Consider the following 19,261-nt stretch of genomic DNA (forward strand, 5'->3'; position numbering starts at 1 on the left):
AAAGAAAAAAAAGAGTTCGGTGTTTATGATATTGAGTTAAAAGGAATATGATGACGGAAAGAGGAGGAAGAGGAGGAGGAGGAGGAAGAAAAGGGAGGAAGGGAGAGAGAGGGAGGGAGTGTTTTTTCCTTCGTACTCACAGGTTAGTAATGGTTAGTCTACTGACCGACCTATCAACCCTCCCATCTCCCTCTCTTTCCCTCTCCTCCCTCCTCTCTCTCCCTCTCTCCTCCTCCCCTCCCTCTCTCTCCCCCTTCCACCCCTCCACCCTACCCTCTTTTTTCCCTTCCTTTCTTTCATCCCATTCTTTATGACTCTCCCTTTCTTTCTCCCTTCCTGACCTGCTCTCTCGCTCAGTTCCTCCGATGTGTCTCGGTTTTTGTTGTTGTTTTTGGTGGTGGTGGTTGGCGGTGGTCGTTTATGAGTCTATAGCGCCGGTAGTCTTTCTTGGTGGGGGCTGATGCTCGGACCCATCTTGTTATGGCGCGGACAAGTGTTTATAGTGGCGTCATCTTGCTTGGCTCATTTTGCCCCCCGGAACTCATTTTTGATCCTTTCTTTTAGAGAGAGAATCTAGAGTCCGGGTTGATAGGTGGTCTTGAGGACAGAATATAGGTAGTCTTAGGCCACTCGGCGGTGACTGGAAAATCCCTCAGCCACCGCCTCTCCTAACTAATTGACTGACTAACTTACTCAATCACTCATACACTCATGTTTCCATTTTTTTCCCTCCTCCTCCTCCTCCTCCTCTTTCAGTCAGGTGGGTAATAGGACCAACAAACCAGCAGTCGTACAGTGAAATGTAACCCGACGCTAAGGTTTAGGAGAAGGAGGAAGAGGAGGAGGAGGAAGAGGAGGAAGAGGAGGCTACTTGTCACTTTCCCCTCTTTCTGTGGTTTCTGCGACCCCTCACTTCACACATCATCACCACGCGTCCTCCTCCTCCTCCATTGACCTCTCTTTTCACCAGGGCAGGGCTTGTGAAGATAGAAGGAGAGAGGGCCTGGTTTGGGGGGGAGGGGGGGCAGGAATTATTATCGGGATTATATAGTTATGCAGGTGTGTGTTACGTGGCCCCACCCAGCACAGGGACGGCAATTGCGTTCTAATGAGTGTTTCTGTAGGTTAATGGGGCAGAAATTTGATCAAACTACCACCAGGATCATGGGACTGCTCCTGGAAATGCCCACAACTCCTACGAAAGCCTTGGGAATTAGTTGTTTAAGAGCAGGCCTTGACTTGCTTGACTTGCTTGGCGAACGAGTGTTTTTAGCTGTTTATTGGGAGTTAAGGGGTTGGAGGGGGTTATGAGAGGTTGGGGAGGGGACATGAGCGGTTGGGGAAGGATTATAAGGGCATGGAGGGGTTTTATGAGGGTTCAAAGCGAGGTTATGTGTGTCTTAGGGGTTGGCTACAACCGGCGAGACATGGCAACGTACAGATTTTCGGCATTTTTCTTAATTTCATTTGCCGTGGTCAGTAAAATACAATAACAATAAAGCGTGAGTACATGTTCAGGATGGGTAGGTGGGGTTTGGAGGGGTTATGGGAGGTTCCAGTAAGTATATGAGGAATTGAAAAATATTTACAGTAGAAACTCCTGGCATCTGGTATGACCTCTACGTGACCCCCCGAAAGGTGCTGCCCTCTCTCTTGAAGCGCGCGCGGAATGCGGAAACTATGCAGGGTACATTGAGTACCAGGTGAGAAAAAGTGACCACGTTATGTTATATCTACGTTTGAGGTCTTTCTGGGCGTTGAAAGCGACACATTAGTTCTAACATGCATACGGAAGCTTTAGGAACAGGGCACTAGGCGTTGGTTTTCCTAGCTCTCTCAAATTAAAGGAAATATAACCGGGGTCATAGCCTCCCCTTGTGGGTTAAGAAGCCCCGCCCACCTACCTCCGGGAAGGCCGTGTGTGTGTTTTAGCGGTTTCTGTTACATTGGGGGCGTGATACAGTGATTTCCTGAGACGTGAGTTAGTTTTAAGTATAGAAGAGCAGGTGGTGGTCCTCCCATAGTCATAGAACAGCTCTTAAAGGTAAAAATCGACGCATAAACAGCCTCCCCTCCCCGCTATGCCCCGCCCACCGTCTCCCCGTGAAGGTCGTGTGAGTTTGGGCTGTTTCTGTATGTTTCAGGCGTGATACAGTAATTTCCTGACACCTGAGGAAGTTTTAAGCATAGAAGAGCAGGTGGTGGTCGTCCCATAGCCAGAGAACAGCTCATAAATGTAAAAATCGACGTATAAACAGACTCCCTTCCCTGGTATGCCCCGGCCACCGTCTCCCCGTGAAGGTCGTGTGAGTTTGGGCTGTTTCTGTATGTTTTAGGCGTGATGCAGTGATTTCCTGAGACGTGAGGAAGTTTTAAGCATAGAAAAGCAGATGGTGGTCGTCCCATAGCCAGAGAACAGCTAATAAGGGCAATACAGTGCCTATAAAACTATGATTTGAAACTAGCGGAGGAGAGCAACGTCATATATACGATAACTACCCCTAATAACAACAATCAAATGAGGTTTAGGAGCTTAGATTCGTAGTTCCCGCTCGTATAAACTACATCAATGACTAGTTTCTATGTACACTGTTCGATTACATACCATTAATGATGTGAATGTGATCGCATTTACTCAGAAACAGATGAATACGATATGTTGAGTAGCCCAATCTGGTAACGATGAGTCCTCTAGATAGGTGCGCGCGCCTTCTGCGTAGGGAGACAAGGCAGTATACATAAATTTACACCTCTATTAGCTTTTCTATGGCTGTAGCGAGGACCACCATCTACTTATCCATGCCTTTTCTGTGCCTGCAGCTTCCTCACGTCCATTGAATAGCTATTAAAGGTATGAATTGATGAAGAAGCCTCGTCTCTCCCGCTAAGCACCGCCCACCATCTCCCCGCGAAGGCCTGAAGTGCTTGGGCTGTTTTTATAGTTTTAAAAGCGTGTTACAATGTTTTCCTTGGACGTGAGGGAGCTGTAGACATTGGAATGCACACAAAAGTAGGTGGTGATCTTCCCATAGCCAAAGAACAGCTAATAATGGAATAAATTGACGTATTCTGCCGAGTCTCCCCCTCTAAGCCCTGCCCACCATGCATCTCCCAGTGAAGGCCTAGTGTTTGGAGCTGTTTCTGTATGTTTTAGGCGTGCTACAGTAGTTTCCTTGGACGAGAGGAAGTTGTAGGCATTGAAAAGCATAGAAAAGTCGGTGGTGGTCTTCCCATAGCCATAGAACAGCTAATAATGGAATAAATGGACGTAATCTGCCTAGTCTCCCCCTCTAAGCCCTGCCCACCATGCATCTCCCAGTGCCTAGTGTTTGGAGCTGTTTCTGTATGTTTTAGGCGTGCTACAGTGGTTTCCTTGGACGTGAGGAAGCTGTAGGCATTGAAAAGCATAGAAAAGTCGGTGGTGGTCTTCCCATAGCCATAGAACAGCTAATAAAGGAATAAATTAATGTAATCTGCCTCCTCATATAAATGGGTTAAGGGTTACAACACAAGCGATATAAGTAATGAGATTAATGAGGATAGAACACGCGATAATGGTTTTAAAGCAGAAAAGTATAGATTAAGGAGGGAAATAGGCAGGCATTGGTATAGTAATAGGATGGTGGGGGAATGGAATAGATTCAGCTGTTATATAGTGTGGGGACGATAGCTTGCTTTAAGAGTAGACTTGATAGCTACATGGACGAGGATGAGTCTCTCTATGTTCTTATGTTCTTATGTTCTTATGTTCTCTCCTCTCCAGTTAGTCTTCTTGTGATGTTTTTCTTTCCTCGTACGAATGTTTTCCTTCCTTTTTTCTCTCTCCTTCTTCATCCTCCCCCTCCTCCTCCTCCTCCTCCTCCTCTTCCTTCGCTTTTACAACATATACTTTTAGAAGACACCCAATGCTATCTAATTTGACTTAGGTCCTCCTCCTCCTCCTCCTCCTCCCGCAAAACTTCTTCCTTGTGATCCTCCTCCTTTGTTCAAGTTTTTTTTCTCTCTTTCTATACATTTGTTCTCTCCCTCTCTCCCTCTCCCTTCCTCCCTTTTTCCAGTATTAGGTGAGAGCATTTTTTTTTGCTTTAATCTTTTAGGTTAATCTTTTAGTTGAAGTCTTCCGAGGTTGTTGTTGTTGTTGTTGTTGTTTTCCTCTTCCTCTTTCGTTTTCCTCTTTCTCATTTTTTCCTCATTCTAAGCATCCCCCTTTTCCTTTTCCTCCTCCTCTTCCTTCCTTTTCTTCTATATCCTCTTCTCCTATCTCCTCCTCGTCTTCCTCCCCTTTTCCTTTTCCTCCTCCTCTTCCTTCCTTTTCTTCTATATCCTCTTCTCCTATCTCCTCCTTCTCCTCGTCTTCCTCCTCTTCTATTTTCCTTTTCTCTTTTTCTTCCTTTCGTGGGGGAAGGCAGGGGAGGGGGAAGGAAGAGGGAGGAGGAGGAGGAGGAGGAGGGGGGGTAGGCTAACACATAGGCCTAATTTTGGGTGGATTGAAAGTGTAATGTCAGTGCATTGTGGGGGCTTTCTGGGAACTGAGGAGGAGGAGGAGGAGGAAGAAGAGGAGGAGGAGGAGGGGCTATTGTTCCTTGGTTTGGTTAGCAGTGTGTGAATGTGGTGACTTTTTTTCGTCCTCTTCCTCCTCCTCCTCTTCCTCCTCCTCCTCCTCTTCCTCCTTACACTCGTCTAATGATAATGACGATATGGTACTTCATTACTACTACTACTACTACTACTACTACTACTACTTCTACCACTACCACTACTTGTGACTACTACTACTACTACTACTACTACTACTACTACTACTATTATTAAAACCTTTTCTTCTATTATTTCCATCAAACTCTATTTACTTTTTATTCCCACCTCTTTCACTTCCATTTTCTCCGTTATTTTCTTTCCCTTACGAGCAAATAATCTGTTCGCGCCTCCTGTTTACTCTTCTCCCTCCTCCTCCTCCTCTTCCTCCTCCTCCTCCTCCTCCTCTTCCTCCTCCCTGTCAGCGTGACCGGAGTGGCACTATCAGGTGTCTTGAGTGCCTTTGTGTGTGCGTGTGTGTGTGTGTGTGTGTGTGCGGGCAAGACTTATGTGTATATAAGATAAGGTCGCCGAAGTATATGAGCCCAGTGTGTGTGTGTGTGTGTGTGTGTGTGTGTGTTTGAGTGACATGCTGAAGTGTGCGTACATAAACAAAGTGTGTGTGTGCGTGTGTGATGGGCGAGACAAAGGTGTGTGTGTGTGTGTGTGTGTGTGTGTGTGTGTGTGTGTGTGTGTCCTTATTTTTCATTCTCTTTCCTTCCTCTTTCTTGCCTCTATTTTTATTTCTCTTCTTCCTCTTTTGTAGTCTTTCATTCTTCTCCTCCTCTTGCTCATTCCTCTCCGATTATTCTTTTTTTTTTTTTTCCTTTTACCGTATAAGGTGAGAAAGAGAGAAAGTGAGAAAGGAGAAAAAGAGGAAAGGGAGAAAAGAAGAAGGAAAGAAAAGGAGAGAAAAATGAGAGAAAAAAAGAAAAATCAATGTGGGTGAGGAGGTGAGAGAGGAGGATGAGTTGGGAGAGAGAGAGAGAGAGAGAGAGAGAGAGTGGGGGGGGTAGGGGTACAACAACAACAACAACAACAACAACAGTAACAATCTTCATCATACTTAAGCGAATGTTTTCTCCATTAAAGGCCATTAGTCTCCTCTTACCTCCTCCTCCTCCTCCTCCTCCTCCTCCTCCTCCTATTTCATCATCGTCTTCTCCGTTTCTTCTTTTCCTTTTAATTTCTTTTACTTTTTATTCTTTTCTCTCTCGTCTTCTTCTTCTTCTTCCTCCTTCTTCTCATCTTCTTTCTCCTCCTCCTCCTCCTCCTCCTCCTCCTCCTTTTTCCTCTCCTCGTTAGTCTTCTTTTTATATTTTTTTCTCCTATTCTTCATCATCGTATTAATTCCTTTTTTTTATATTCTTCTTCTTTCACTCTCTCATCTTCTCTTCCTCCTCCTTCTCCTCATCTTTTTCCTCCTCTTTCCTCTGCTTTTTCTACCTTTATTTTTCCTCATTTTTCTTCTCCTTTATGTTTCAGTCACCTCTCATCCCTTCCTCTTCCTCCTCCTCCTCCTCCTCTTCCTCCTCTTCTTCCTCCTCATAAAAGCACTCTTCCAACCACTCCCAATTTTGTCATACATTTGCCTTGTTATTTTAGAGCTCTGAGTAGGGCCGGAGGGGAGAGAGAGAGAGAGAGAGAGAGAGAGAGAGAGAGAGAGAGAGAGAGAGAGAGAGTTGACATAGGGTTGAAGGAAGGGAAGGAAGGGAAGGGAAGGGAAAGGAAGGGTAAGGGAAGGGAAGGGTTCGGGTAGGTATCATGTGTGTTTTTTGGCCTTGGGGAATTTTTGCTTTTATTTAATTTTGCTGTTGTTGTTGTTGTTGCTGTTGTTATTATTGTTGTTGTTGTTGTCGTTGTTGATGATGTTGTTGGTGTGTTTGTCTGTATATGTCTGTTTTCTGTCTGTCTGTCTGTCTGTTCTTCCTAATTTTTTTTCCTCCTCTCCCTCCTCTCCTTTATTCTCTCTCTCTCTCTCTCTCTCTCTCTCTCTCTCTCTCTCTCTCTCTCTCTCTCTCTCTCTCTCTCTCTCTCTCTCTCTCTCTCTCTCTCTTCCTTAATACGTTTCTCATTTTTTTAGTCATGTTTTCTTTCCCGAGTCGTTCTTTTTATCCTTTCTCTCTTTCATTTCTCTCACATCTCTCTCTCTCTTCCCTTCCCTCCTTCCCTCCCTCCTCCTTTCCATCCCTCACCTTCCCCTCCCTCTCGTAACTAGGTGGGGGAAGGAAGGGACAGCACAAGACATATTATATTATTTCCTCATCCACTCGTTGGCTTTTCCGCGGCCCAGGTAAAAATATAGAAATGTGTGAATGTCATATACCACCAGGTGTTTTTGTCTTCCTTTGTTCTAATTAAGGCGCAGGTGAGGGCGGGAGGAGGGGAGGAGAAGGGAGAGAAGGGGAGGGAAGGAGAGGATGGGAGAGAGAGAGAGAGAGAGAGAGAGAGAGAGAGAGAGATGATGCTGGAGAGAAAGTATTTGTGTTTTGCGTTTCTTTCTCTTTCTCTTTTATTATCTCTCTCTCTCTCTCTCTCTCTCTCTAATTATCACCTTTTTTCCTTTTGTTTTCCTCAATTATATACATTTTTTCATCTTTTCCTTCATTCTTTCTTTTTCCGACCCGTTCTTTTTTTTCCTTTTTCGCTCTCTCATTTCTTGTTATTTCTGCTCTGTCTGTCCGTCTGTCTGTCTGTACTCTCTCTCAAACATACTCACACATAGACACACACACACACACACACACACACACACACACACACACACACACACAGTCAAACACGCAAACACACACACACACACACACACACACACACACACACACACACCAGCCTTTCACTACTCGGCGACTGTGAAACCGGCGCCGTGTACGGATCGGAGGTTACATCGCTCTGAGGAACACCTGAGCCTTGAACCCGCCTGAGAGAGCGTACCTTACCTGCCTTTACCTGACCTACCTAACCTAACCCAACGCAACCTCTCATCTGTTTTGGTTACCGAGCTATTCATTCATTTCGTTCTCTCATTCATAGGGCTAACTTGCTTACTTTACTTTTCTGTCTATCTTTCTTCCCGTTCTCTTTCCCTCCCTTGGCATTCCTTCCTGCCCGTTCCCTTTCTTTCCCTCCCTTTACTTTCGATTCCTTGCTTTCTTTCATTCTCTACCTTCTCATTGATTTCATTCTTTCTTTTCCTTTTTCTTCTTTCTCTCTTCTTTCCCTTTCAATTTGCTTTTTCCCATTTTCGGGTTCCTTTTCTTTCCCTCTCTCTACTTTCAATTCCTTTGCCTGCTTTCATTCTGCCTTTCCTTCTTTTCATTTTTCTTCCCTTTCTTTCTCCCTTCCTGTTCCTACCCTCTCCTTCCTGCTCCTAAACCACCCCCTCTCCTTACCTAACCTAACCTAACCTAACCCCATCTGGTGGTTCGTCCCTGTGTAACACTATCCCCCCCCCTGCCCCATCTCCTGCCCCGTCCACTTCACCCCCGTCCTCACCTCACCTTATTAAACCCAGCCAAGTGAATAGGGTACATGACTCTCTCTCTCTCTCTCTCTCTCTCTCTCTCTCTCTCTCTCTCTCTCTCTCTCTCTCTCTCTCTCTCTCTCTCTCTCTCTCTCACACACACACACACACACACACACACACACACACACACACACACACACACACACACACACACACACACACCTGGCTCACCTGAGTTTCTGATTACACGGCATTATTCATCTCTCTCTCTCTCTCTCTCTCTCTCTCTCTCTCTCTCTCTCTCTCTCTCTCTCTCTCTCGACATTTTGTGCGTTTTCTGCGAGAGAGAGAGAGAGAGAGAGAGATCAAACAAAGGGTGACAGAAAATCAATCTTGAGCAACATGTAAAAATAATAATAAAAAAAAAAATGTAGTTGTCAAAAGGAGTGAGTGAGTGAGTGAGTGAGAGAGAGAGTGAGTGAGAAAATGTTAGGTTACGTCTTTTTCTACTCTCTTTCATGTCTTTGCAGTTTGTTCTAGTTCTCTCTCTCTCTCTCTCTCTCTCTCTCTCTCTCTCTCTCTCTCTCTCTCTCTCTCTCTCTCTCTCTCTCTCTCTCTCTCTCTCTCTCTCTCTCTCTCTCTCTCTCTCTCTCTCGTTTTTCATTTCTTCCTGCGTCTCTCTCTTTCCTCCCCTCTCTTTTCCTCTCTCTCCCTCTCCTCTCTCTCTACCTCCTTCCTTCTTTTTTCTTTATATCTCTCCTTTCCCTATTTCTTTCTTTTAATCTTTTCTCCCTTCTTCCTCTTCCTTCTTCCATCTCTTGACTCCTTCCTCTAATGCCCTCCTCCTCCTTTCACTATGTTCCTTACCTTTCATCTTTTATTACATTATCTTTCTTCCCTTCCCTCTTCCTTCTTCTATCTCTCCCCTCCTTTCTCTGATTCGCCTCTCCTCTTTTCCCTGTTTTTTTCTCTCTTTTTAGCTTTCCTTACTTAATCTTCTCCGCCTCTTCCCCTTTTCTCTCCTCTTTCCATCCTTCCCTCCTCATTGCCTCCTCCATCTCAGCTTTCCTTACATTATCTCTCTCCCCTCTTCCCTCTCCTTCCTCCCTACTCCCTCCTTCCTCCTCCTCTCTCTCTCTCTCTCTCTCTCTCTCCCTTCAGCTTGTCAATCACGGTCTCCTACACTTCCGTCACATTCCTCGCGTGTTTTGGTTCAGTGACAGAGAAAAAAAATCCATGAAAATATTTAGCTTGATATTCTAATGGTCTTACTGTACGAGAGAGAGAGAGAGAGAGAGAGAGAGAGAGAGAGAGAGAGAAGTCTTGACCAACATCACCACGCGGCCTGACCTCCTCTTTCGCTACTGCAGGACTCACGTGACCGAGGAAAGGAGGAGGAGGAGGAGGAGGAGGAGGGACTTGGCTCTAGAGGCTGGCCCTTGGTTCCTTTCCTTGGCCTTTGTCCCTCCGCTGCGGCTCCCTCGATGGGCAAACAAGCTCTCAATGGCCACGCCCTTAGATCGAGTCCTCTTATCTCGCTTGTAAACAGTGGCCAAAAAATATATGTGTGGGTAGGGGAGAAGGGGGGGGGGGGGAGGTGCGTATGTATGTATGGATGTGAGAGTGAGAGAGAAAGGGAGAGAGAGTGAGTAGGAGGAGGAGGTGTAGGAGGAGGAGGAGGAGGAAAGAGAAGAATGGTTTGGTTAGTGTTGAAAAAATGAGTGGAGTGTTTTTGTGTTGCTGTAGTTATATGGTTGTCGTGTGTGTGTGTGTGTGTGTGTGTGTGTGTGTGTTCGTTTACGTTTGTCTTCTACTACTACTACTACTACTACTACTACTACTACTACTCTGTCTTCGTTTTCTCTTCTTTCTCCTCTTCCTCCTCTTCATAATTTTTTTTCTTCCTTTTCTTTTAATACTTCATGTTCTCTCACTCTCTTTTTCCTCCTCCTGTTTCATCCTCGCCTTTAGATAGATAGATAGATAGATAGATAGCACCTTTCATTCTTTTTGCTCCTCCTTCTCCTCCTTTTCTTCTTTCCCTCCTCCTCTTCCTTCCTTCCCTTCCATTCTCCCTCATCTCGCACACGCATAAAAGTAGATCCATCCATCCAATCAGCATCCCACTTTCTTTCTCTCCCTCCCTCGCCCTCATAGAAAACGGGAAGAATAACCTCGCGCGGGACAAACAAGAAGGAGCCGCACTGGAACCCGAACAGAAAGAAAATAGAAATTGTTACTCTGCGCCCCCTTTCCGCCTACTTTTTTTTGTACTTCATAGGCCTATATAAGAGCAAACATGAGAGAGGGAGGAGGGGGAGAAGGAGGAGGAGGAGGAGGAGGAGAGAAAATGAGACACGAAAGAAGGGAAGGAAGGGAGGTATAGAGAGGAAAGATCACAAGGCCTATTACGATTAACTCCCGTGGGTTGGAGGAAAGGAGGGAGGGAGAGAGAGGGGGAGACTTCGGAGTGTAAGGGAGTAGGGCAAGGGGCGGTAGGGGGGGCGGCTAAGAGACAAGTACAGCAGATGTTTCAATAAGATTTGCTATTATACCCGGGGAAGGTGGTCTGAATGTCCCCTTTTGGCGGCGGGGTGAAATTGAATGTATGTGTGTGTGTATATGCGTGTATGTATGGTGGGGGGGACGGGGGGAAAAGAGAGTGTGTGTGTGTGTGTGTGTGTGTGTGTGTGTGTGTGTGTAATTGATTGTGAAGGTCTAGGTTTGATTAATTGACTAAGGTTGATGGTGACGGATGATGCGGCCGATGCTCATAATGGAAAAATCTTCACACACGGTAATGCAATCGGGTCGTAAGCACAGAAAGATTAGCTTAAGCGAGAGAGAGAGAGAGAGAGAGAGAGAGAGAGAGAGAAGAGAAAAAAGAGAGATAGACAAGAGGAATAGGAGAGAAAAAGAAGAAGAGAAAAAAAGAGAGAAAAGAGAAAGAGAAGAGAAGAGAACTGACGAAAGACAATGAAAGAAAAGGAGAAACAACGAAAGAAAAGATGGAAATAAAGGAAAGAAGAAAGAAAGAGACGAGTGAGAGAGAGAGAGAGAGATTGTTAAAACGAGCTTCATAATCGATCAGGAAGTCAAGTGAAGGGAAAGAGATTACATTTTTTACTTAACGATAAGAGATTTTTTTTTGTGTTGGCATCGATGTTGTTTTTAAGGAAGGGAGGATCGAAGTGCATTAGTTTGTTTGTTTGTTTCCCCGTAGAGTGTTAGAACCTATTTACGGGCATACTAAGAGTGGGTATATATGCTGGTTCTTTCTTTCTTTCTTTCTTTAATTAGTTATCTTTTTCTCTTTCTTTCTCTTTCTTTTCTTCTTTCTTTCTTTCTTTATTTATTTTTCTTTCTTTTTTCCTTTTTCTTCCTTTATTGTTGTTTGGTGACGTTGTTGTTTTTATTTTGGTTCTCATTCTTGTTTTATTGTTCTTTTTTGCTTCTATTATCATCAGGAACGCGAACATTACCAGTATTAAATTATTTTTATAGACCTTAACTTTCTTCTCTTTTCATTCTTCCTTACTGTCTATCAATCATGTTTCCTTTCCTCTCTTCGCACTACTACTACTACTACTACTACTACTACTACTACTACTACTACTACTACTACTACTACTACAATTACTAACTACTACTACTACTACCACTACTACTTTTTTTTTTTCGTACATACAGGCCTCCATCTATTAGAGTTGCGTTGTGAGCGGTATATTCTCTCATATCTTTTCTCAAAGCAATTCATTGGCCCCACCCCGCCAATGACTGTGGCCGACAACCATCTTTATTTAATATTACAAACCTTACTAAACATATTTTTTTTTTTTTAAGCTAACAGAGCTTGTGGTTGATGCGACTATCAACCACCGTCGCCTCAAAGTCCAGGTCAGCAATGCGGGTGGTTTTGGGTGCAGGTGACCTGGTTCCTCTCAGGCAGACCAAGGCTGACCTCAGGAGGGAGAAGGACAGCCTGCATCTCATCCAGGCGACCACACTGCTTCTTGGCTGCTGTTTCTTATCTGCCAGTGTTTCGGCGAGTCTTGCGTAGAAGCTCTGCGCCCTTGGTCCCATCCCTCCTGCCGTCGTGAATACTATCGGGGTGAAGGAGCCCTGGTCCACATTCTGTATTCTTTCTTAATATGCTCTGTTCTTCTCTTGTTCGTTTCTTCTGTGGGCTGCATCAAGGGTCAGGTCTCTGTGGCAATGGGCCATGGGATCAAAGATCCTTATGTCAAAATATGCCCTTTGTCCACGAGTCCAAAACCCTCTGGCGCTAACATCCACTCGTGCTTTGTTCGAAACATTAGCGGTGCGTCTGGCGAGGTGTTTGCCTTGCAGAGGGAGCAGCATGGGTTCCACAGTCACGTCGTGGCAGACTTCTTTCAGCATCTGAACTGTTACGTCTATTACTTCATTCTGTCTCATGCAGACGAAACCTCCTCTCTTGCATGTCATGGCATGATTTTGGTTGAAGGGTGAGCCACAGTTACACATGTTTGGGAGCCCATCCACTGGCCATCCATACCTGAGGGCAAGGGCATCAGTGAATTCTTTTTTGTTTAAGTTGAAGCCTTTTGCCCTGATAGGTAGTGTGGTTAGCCAGTTTACTACTACTACTACTACTACAACTACTACTACCACCACTACCTAACACTAACCCATCTCTCTACATCATTACAGACTTCAGAAGGAGTGGACAGACGCTGCTTTTTCTACTGTTACCGAGGCGAGGTAAGTGTTTGCCCTGTCACGCCACCCGGAGCTAATCTGAAGACGATACCGGGTAAGTGAGGAAGGAGATTAGCCCAAGGACGAAGATACGGGGACAGGTGAAGGTGTGATAACGGGAGCCAGGCAGCAGCATGTATGGGAGATAGGACAAACACACACACACACACACACACACACACACACTCACACATACACATAAACACACACGTTCAGATGACAGGAGTTGGCATGAAGGAAGATTAGGGGATAGATAACACTTGGTCTTGATAATTGATATACAAGAGAAGGAGACAGAGAGGGAGAGGGAAGGAGATAGAACAATATGATAAGACTATAAGAGCGTTAATTAGGTTATGTGAGTGTGTGTGCTTAAGGTTATACGCATTTAGATTCTATACGCCAGTTCAGATTATGTTATCAGATCCATATTAAATGTTTGCATATAGAGATGGCGCTGCTGCTGTTCTTGTTTGTATAGATGACGCTGCTGTTGTTGTTTTTGTTGTTGTTGTGTCTTTGTTGTGTGTGAAATATATCCGTTATGTGCGAGTAATTAGGACAAAGGAAGAAAGGTTGAATATGTACGTACGAGGCGCCTATTAGACAGACAATAGACTAACAGACCACGGAGGAAGGAAACACTTTATCCGAGAGAGAGAGAGAGAGAGAGAGAGAGAGAGAGAGAGAGACGATATGATAAAAACAAACAAACAAGAAACAAACAATAATAGAGTTCACAACCTACGCATAAGATACCACAGACAACAGTTAACAACATACAGAGAGAGACAGACCAAGAATTAGACATACACAGACAGATAGACAGACACAGACACGCAGATTTACACACACACACACTCTCATCCAGGTGTAGCCACGTCCTTTACCTCGCGTTGCTAATTATTCCACCTCAAGAAGAAGGGCATGTAATAAGGTTTGCTACAACGCTGGGAGGCCTCGCTGTGTGCCGCCCCTCGAGGCAGCCCAATTAGCAAGCGTTTGAGGCCGTCATTTGCATATGGGAAGCTGCGTAAAATCTTGACGTATTGTGACGAGATGAAGCAGTGATTTGTGCCTTGTTGGAGATGCTGTGAAGAAGAACGGAAGGATGGTGAAGAAGAAAGGGAGGATGAGAGGGAGAAGTAGAGAGGATGAGGGGAGGAGATGGGAGTGTGGGTTTACGCCGGGGACCAAGAAAGAGTGATAGAGGCTGAGAAGGATGGAGAGGAAGGAAAGGATTGTGGAAGGAGGCTTTCTTAGACGTGACTGGAAAGAGACGAGAGCGAGGGAAAGAGAGTTATCATAAAAGAAAAGTCGAAAGAAAAAAAGTAAAACCAGATTAAGCCGCGGACCAAGAAAGAGAACGGGATAGAGGCTGAGAAGGATGGAGAGGAAGGAAAGGATTGTGGAAGGAGGCTTTCTTAGACATGACGGGAATGAGACGAGAACGAAAGAGAGTTATCATAAAAGAAAAGTCGAAAGGAAAAAAGTAAAACCACAGTATAAACCAAGAAAAATATATGTATCTCACCAACATGTAAATACGATAAGGAACGGAAAAATGGTTAGACAGGAAGGAAGGAGGGACGAAAAAATGTGTGAGAGAAAAAAAATGGAGTTTCCAGCTCATCGCGCAAAAATTTTTCTATCAAGGGAAAATGACGCGAAGGAGAGAGAAAGGAGACAAAGGAAGGCTACGTCACACACACACACACACACACACACACACACACACACACACACCTTATACCCCCCACACATATATATACCCCCTCCCCCACCAACACACTTCTTAATAATTTTTAGAATATTAACTTTTTTTTTCTGTTCCCTGATTCTTGATACTCCGTTTCTGCCTTAAGTTATCATACCATTCTTATTTCCTATACTTTCGTCATTTTATTCATTTTTCTCCTATTTTCTTCTTCTTCTACCATGGTTCTTATCCTTCCCTCTAGAGCGTTATTACCATGCTTCTTATCCTTCCCTCTAGAGCGTTATAAGGCGCTAACTTTCCGTCTCATATATAGTCACAATGTTAAAGGAAACCAAGCATTACATCATTATTAAGAAAACATTGTGGCATTCTTGGTTGTGATTGAACGATTGATTTCTCGGAAGATTAGGAAGCCATGTATGAAGGAAGCTGTGGTCGAGAGAGGGAGGGAAGGAAGGACGGGAAAGGAGAGCCGTGTATGGAAGAAGCTGTCGAGGGAGGGAGGGAAGGAAGGAAGGAAAGCCGTGTATGGAAGAAGCTGTGGTCGAGGGAGGGAGGGAAGGAAGGAAAACTGTGAGGAAGGAGAAACAACGGAGGGAAAAAGAAAGAAAAACCGATAATGTTCTTACTTTTCTTTATCTTTCTCGCTGCCACACAAGAGCGGTCACTAATTGGACAGGTGACTTGCCCTTCCTCCCCCCACTACCTTTCCTCCCTCCCTATCTCCCTTTTCCCTCATCACGCTAACACTGCCCCCTCCTCCTCCTCCTCCTCCTCCTCCTTCCTCTCCTTCTCCTTCACTCTCTATTGTTGTAACATTAACGAAGGGCTTCTTCTCTTATACCTGACCTTACCTTAAGAGTGCTGGTGTTGTGTGTGTGTCTGCGTGGGTGTATTTTATGTTGTGTTTATATTTGTTTGTTTGTGTCTGCTTGTTTGCTTGCTTGGATGTGTGTGTGTGGTGTGAACGGAAAGGTCATTCACTTGCACTCCAGACTCCTATAGCGTTGAGTGGTGAGGATAACGGGATGATTATTATGACAGCGTAGGATATGCGCTGAACCACCTCACCCCAGCATCCTGTCACCCCAGCATTCCTCACCTCAACTCCCCTCCCCTCATCTTACCTAATTTTACCTTACCTCACCTTACCTTACCTTACCTTACCTTACCTCACCTCACCTTACCTTACCTTACCTTACCTTACCTCACCTCACTTCACCGAGCCAGCATCCCTTCATTGCATCATCCCACACCTCACCTCTCCTCATCTCATCTCACTTCATCTTACCTCACCCAAGCATCCATCACCTCTCTTCCCCCTTCCCCTCCCCTCACGTCACCCCAGCATCCTTTGTATCCCTCTGTAAACACTGGCCCTTCACCCCCTCCCCCCCACAAACACACTCTTCTCCCTTCCCTCCCCCACACACCCACGCACCCCCCTACACACGAGCTCTCGGATGACAGGTACGGTAGGGCATCATGTCATGTGTGTTACCTGCCTATGCCAAGGTAAACACAGGTGAGCACACACAGGTGAAGGAAAGGGAAAGTGAGAAGGGAGGGATTGGATTCGGGTGGAGGGCGGATGGGGGAGGGAACGGGCCAATGGCTGGATGGAAAAGGGAGAAAGTGAGAGGAAAAAAGAAAGAATTATGGGAGAAAAGGAGGAAGAAAAGAGGAAGAGAAAAAACTGCAGATTGGAAGGAAAAGAAACACACATATACATACATACATACATACATACATACATACATACATACATACATAGGTAGATGGAAGGAGGGAGAGAGAGAAAAAAAAGGTGAAAGAAAGAAGAAAATTAGAGTGGAATAGAAATACAGTTAAAAGGTTAGTATGTAAAGAACACACACACACACACACACACACACACACACACACACACACACACACACACACACACACACACACACACACACACACCGCTAACCTAACCCGGAAATAACAGTTCACGCCCAGTTAGTGTAATATAGGGTCCACTCCTGCCTTTCCCTCCCTCCTTTCTTTCCATTCTTTCTCTCCCTCCCTCCCTCTCTCCCCTTCTCTGTATACACTCATCCAATTTCCTCTCACACGTGTTCTTATTCTATTCACTATATTTATTTCACCCTATTTGTGGTTATCAATGAAGGAAGAAAAGAAAGAAAAAAGAATACAAGCTGTGACATTTATAGAAGTTGTTTGTTTACATAATCAGATAGTGGAGCGACATAACGGTAACTTGTGTGACCTTGAGATTTTATCATTGTCTGTGTGTGTGTGTGTATTTTTAGGGTATATTAACAGGATGTGTGTGTGTGTGTGACTGTGTGTGTGTGTGTGTGACTGTGTGTGTGTGTGTGTGTGTGTGTGTGTGTGCTTTTGTATATATCCCGTCTCCTGAAACTATTTATATCATGCTTTTCTATCAAGAGAGAGAGAGAGAGAGAGAGAGAGAGAGAGAGAGAGAGAGAGAGAGAGAGAGAGAGAGAGAGAGAGAGAGAGGAAACCACAAGCACATTAGGCCTACTTACACACACACACACACACACACACACACACACACACACACACACACAGTTTCGACACCACAAGAAAGAAAAAGAATCGAGGTTATATGTTTGTTTGCAAAGTTAGTATATAGCAAGGATGAAAAAAAACGTGAATTGCATGTCACAGAAGATTACACGAGAGAGGACGGTGAGCTAGAATCAAGACAGACGTTCAGATATAACTATGCATTTTATAAGACTTGGATTAATGTTACAGTTTTATGGAGAAGCTTCATGTATCTGGAATGGACGAGTAGAGTTTTTTTTTATCACTAATTGTTATCATCTTATACCAATTCATGCATCAATATAAATACACGAGAAAGTTACAGGAATACTGAACGTTATGTCAATGAATATAATCTGTTTTAAGTATGCTTTAAAATACACGGTTTTCAAGAATAACGCCCAAATTCCCAAACATTTCAGGACTTTTTCTACAGCAAAGGAAACTGCACAAGGGAAAATAGGAAAACAATAATGAAAAAAAGCCAGGAAATCACTGCTCCTACAAAAAGAATTAAGAGAAGTGGCCAAAAGAGAGGTCAATTTTGGAGACCACACTTGATAAGGCTTTCCTAGGGGCTGTGTTAGTATTTCCAGGGGTAGTTTTATGAGCCTTGTGGTAGTTTGACGAGCCTTCTGAACCACGAACATGAAAAAAAAAACCACTCATAAGAATCCGACTGTGTGTGTATATTTCTATGATTAGTTTTAAGAGCTTTGTGGTGGTAGTTTGACGAGCCCTCTGAACCACGAACTTGAAAAAAAAAACCACTCATAAGAATCCGACTGTGTGTGTATATTTCTATGATTTGTTTTAAGAGCCTTGTGGTTGTGGTTTGACAAGGCTTCTACACCATAAATTTGATAAAAAAACACTAATGAGAACCCGACTAATATCCTTTATGGCTAATGGCAATATTTGTTAGGAGAGCCGAGAGCGTCTGAGGATACGGGCCAGACTTCCAACCTCTAGCAAAGCCTTATCAAATGTGAGTGTGTGAGCCCCGGAATGTTTTAATATGTGGTTTCCTTAGGGTCGTATTTTAAAACATTTCGTCGCCCTAGTTCACATATTTGACAAGGCTTTCGTATGATTGAGGGGATTTCCAGGAGTAGTTATTATGACCCCGGTGGTAGTTTGACCCTTCCTCAGTAGCATGAACCTAAACAAACACTCATTAGAACCCAATTGATTCCTTCTTTGACATTTTGAAATAGTTGATGTGAGAAGCGAAAATGTCTTATAAACCAGCCTAAGTTAGTCTCGATACGTGCCTAAGACTACACCAGCTTCTTCTTCTTCTTCTTTTGACCTGTGACTCTTTATATTCCTTCTCCTCTCGGTCCTCTCTTCTTATTCACACACTTTCCTTTTCAATAGTACGTAGCTTTCCACTTTTCTGTTATCACTTATTTTCACTTATTCAAGCATTTGTGCCATTTTTTTCCAGCACTGCGCCAGGAACACTTTTGCTGGCCTTACAATTCTTCTTCTTTCTGTTTCCTTTTTGTCTCCATGCAGCCCCAGCACCGTGCAGATTAGAAGGAAATGAAAAGCAGAGGGATAACCGGCACAAAAAAAAAAGAATAAGGCTTGAGTATCTTCTGTAATAAACTTTCCATTTGACAAGGACACACAAACACCCGGGGCAGAGGCAGGACGCTGTGGTCAGGACAGATACCCGGGTCTGATAACACACCAATTAGATAGGCCTGTCAAGTCACACCTGTTCCTCCTCCTCCTCCTCCTCTTCCTCCTTCTCCTCCTCCTCCTCCAAAGACAGGTGCCCTACTCTTGGTGTCGTGGGGGAAGGTGGGTAAGGGAAGGTGAGAGGGGCATGAAGGGACGGTAAGGGAGGGTAAGGGAAATGAAGGGAGGGTAAGAGAGGTATGTAGGGAAATGAAGGGTAAGGGAGGGGTATGAAGGGTGGGTAAGGGAAAAGGTAAGGAGGGTATGAGGGGCATATAGGGAGGGTAAAATGGGCATGTAGGGAGGGTAAGGGAAATGAAGGGAGGGTATGAGGGGTATGTAGGGAGGGTAAGGGAGGGTAAGGGAAATGAAGGGAGGGTATGAGGGGTATGTAGGGAGGGTAAGGGAGGGTAAGGGAGGGGTACGAAGGGAGAAATAATTAGGCCGAGGTGTTCTGTTTCGGGAGGTGGCGATGAGGCGCTAATGGCCGATAAATAGTCCGTGTTTAG

General features: G+C 44.6%; 1 long non-coding RNA gene across 1 annotated transcript in view; it reads left to right on the forward strand.

Annotated features, from left to right (window-relative positions):
• LOC127004678 (uncharacterized) overlaps positions 1-19,261 on the forward strand; it is a 148,423-nt gene that overhangs the window by 50,165 nt on the left and 78,997 nt on the right. Inside the window, exon 2 of the long non-coding RNA XR_007757918.1 lies at positions 12,734-12,784. This is a non-coding gene — a long non-coding RNA (uncharacterized LOC127004678). The remainder of the gene's footprint in view (positions 1-12,733; positions 12,785-19,261) is intronic.

Source organism: Eriocheir sinensis, chromosome 28 (genome assembly GCF_024679095.1).
Source record: "Eriocheir sinensis breed Jianghai 21 chromosome 28, ASM2467909v1, whole genome shotgun sequence".
Taxonomy (NCBI): Eukaryota; Metazoa; Arthropoda; class Malacostraca; order Decapoda; family Varunidae; genus Eriocheir; species Eriocheir sinensis.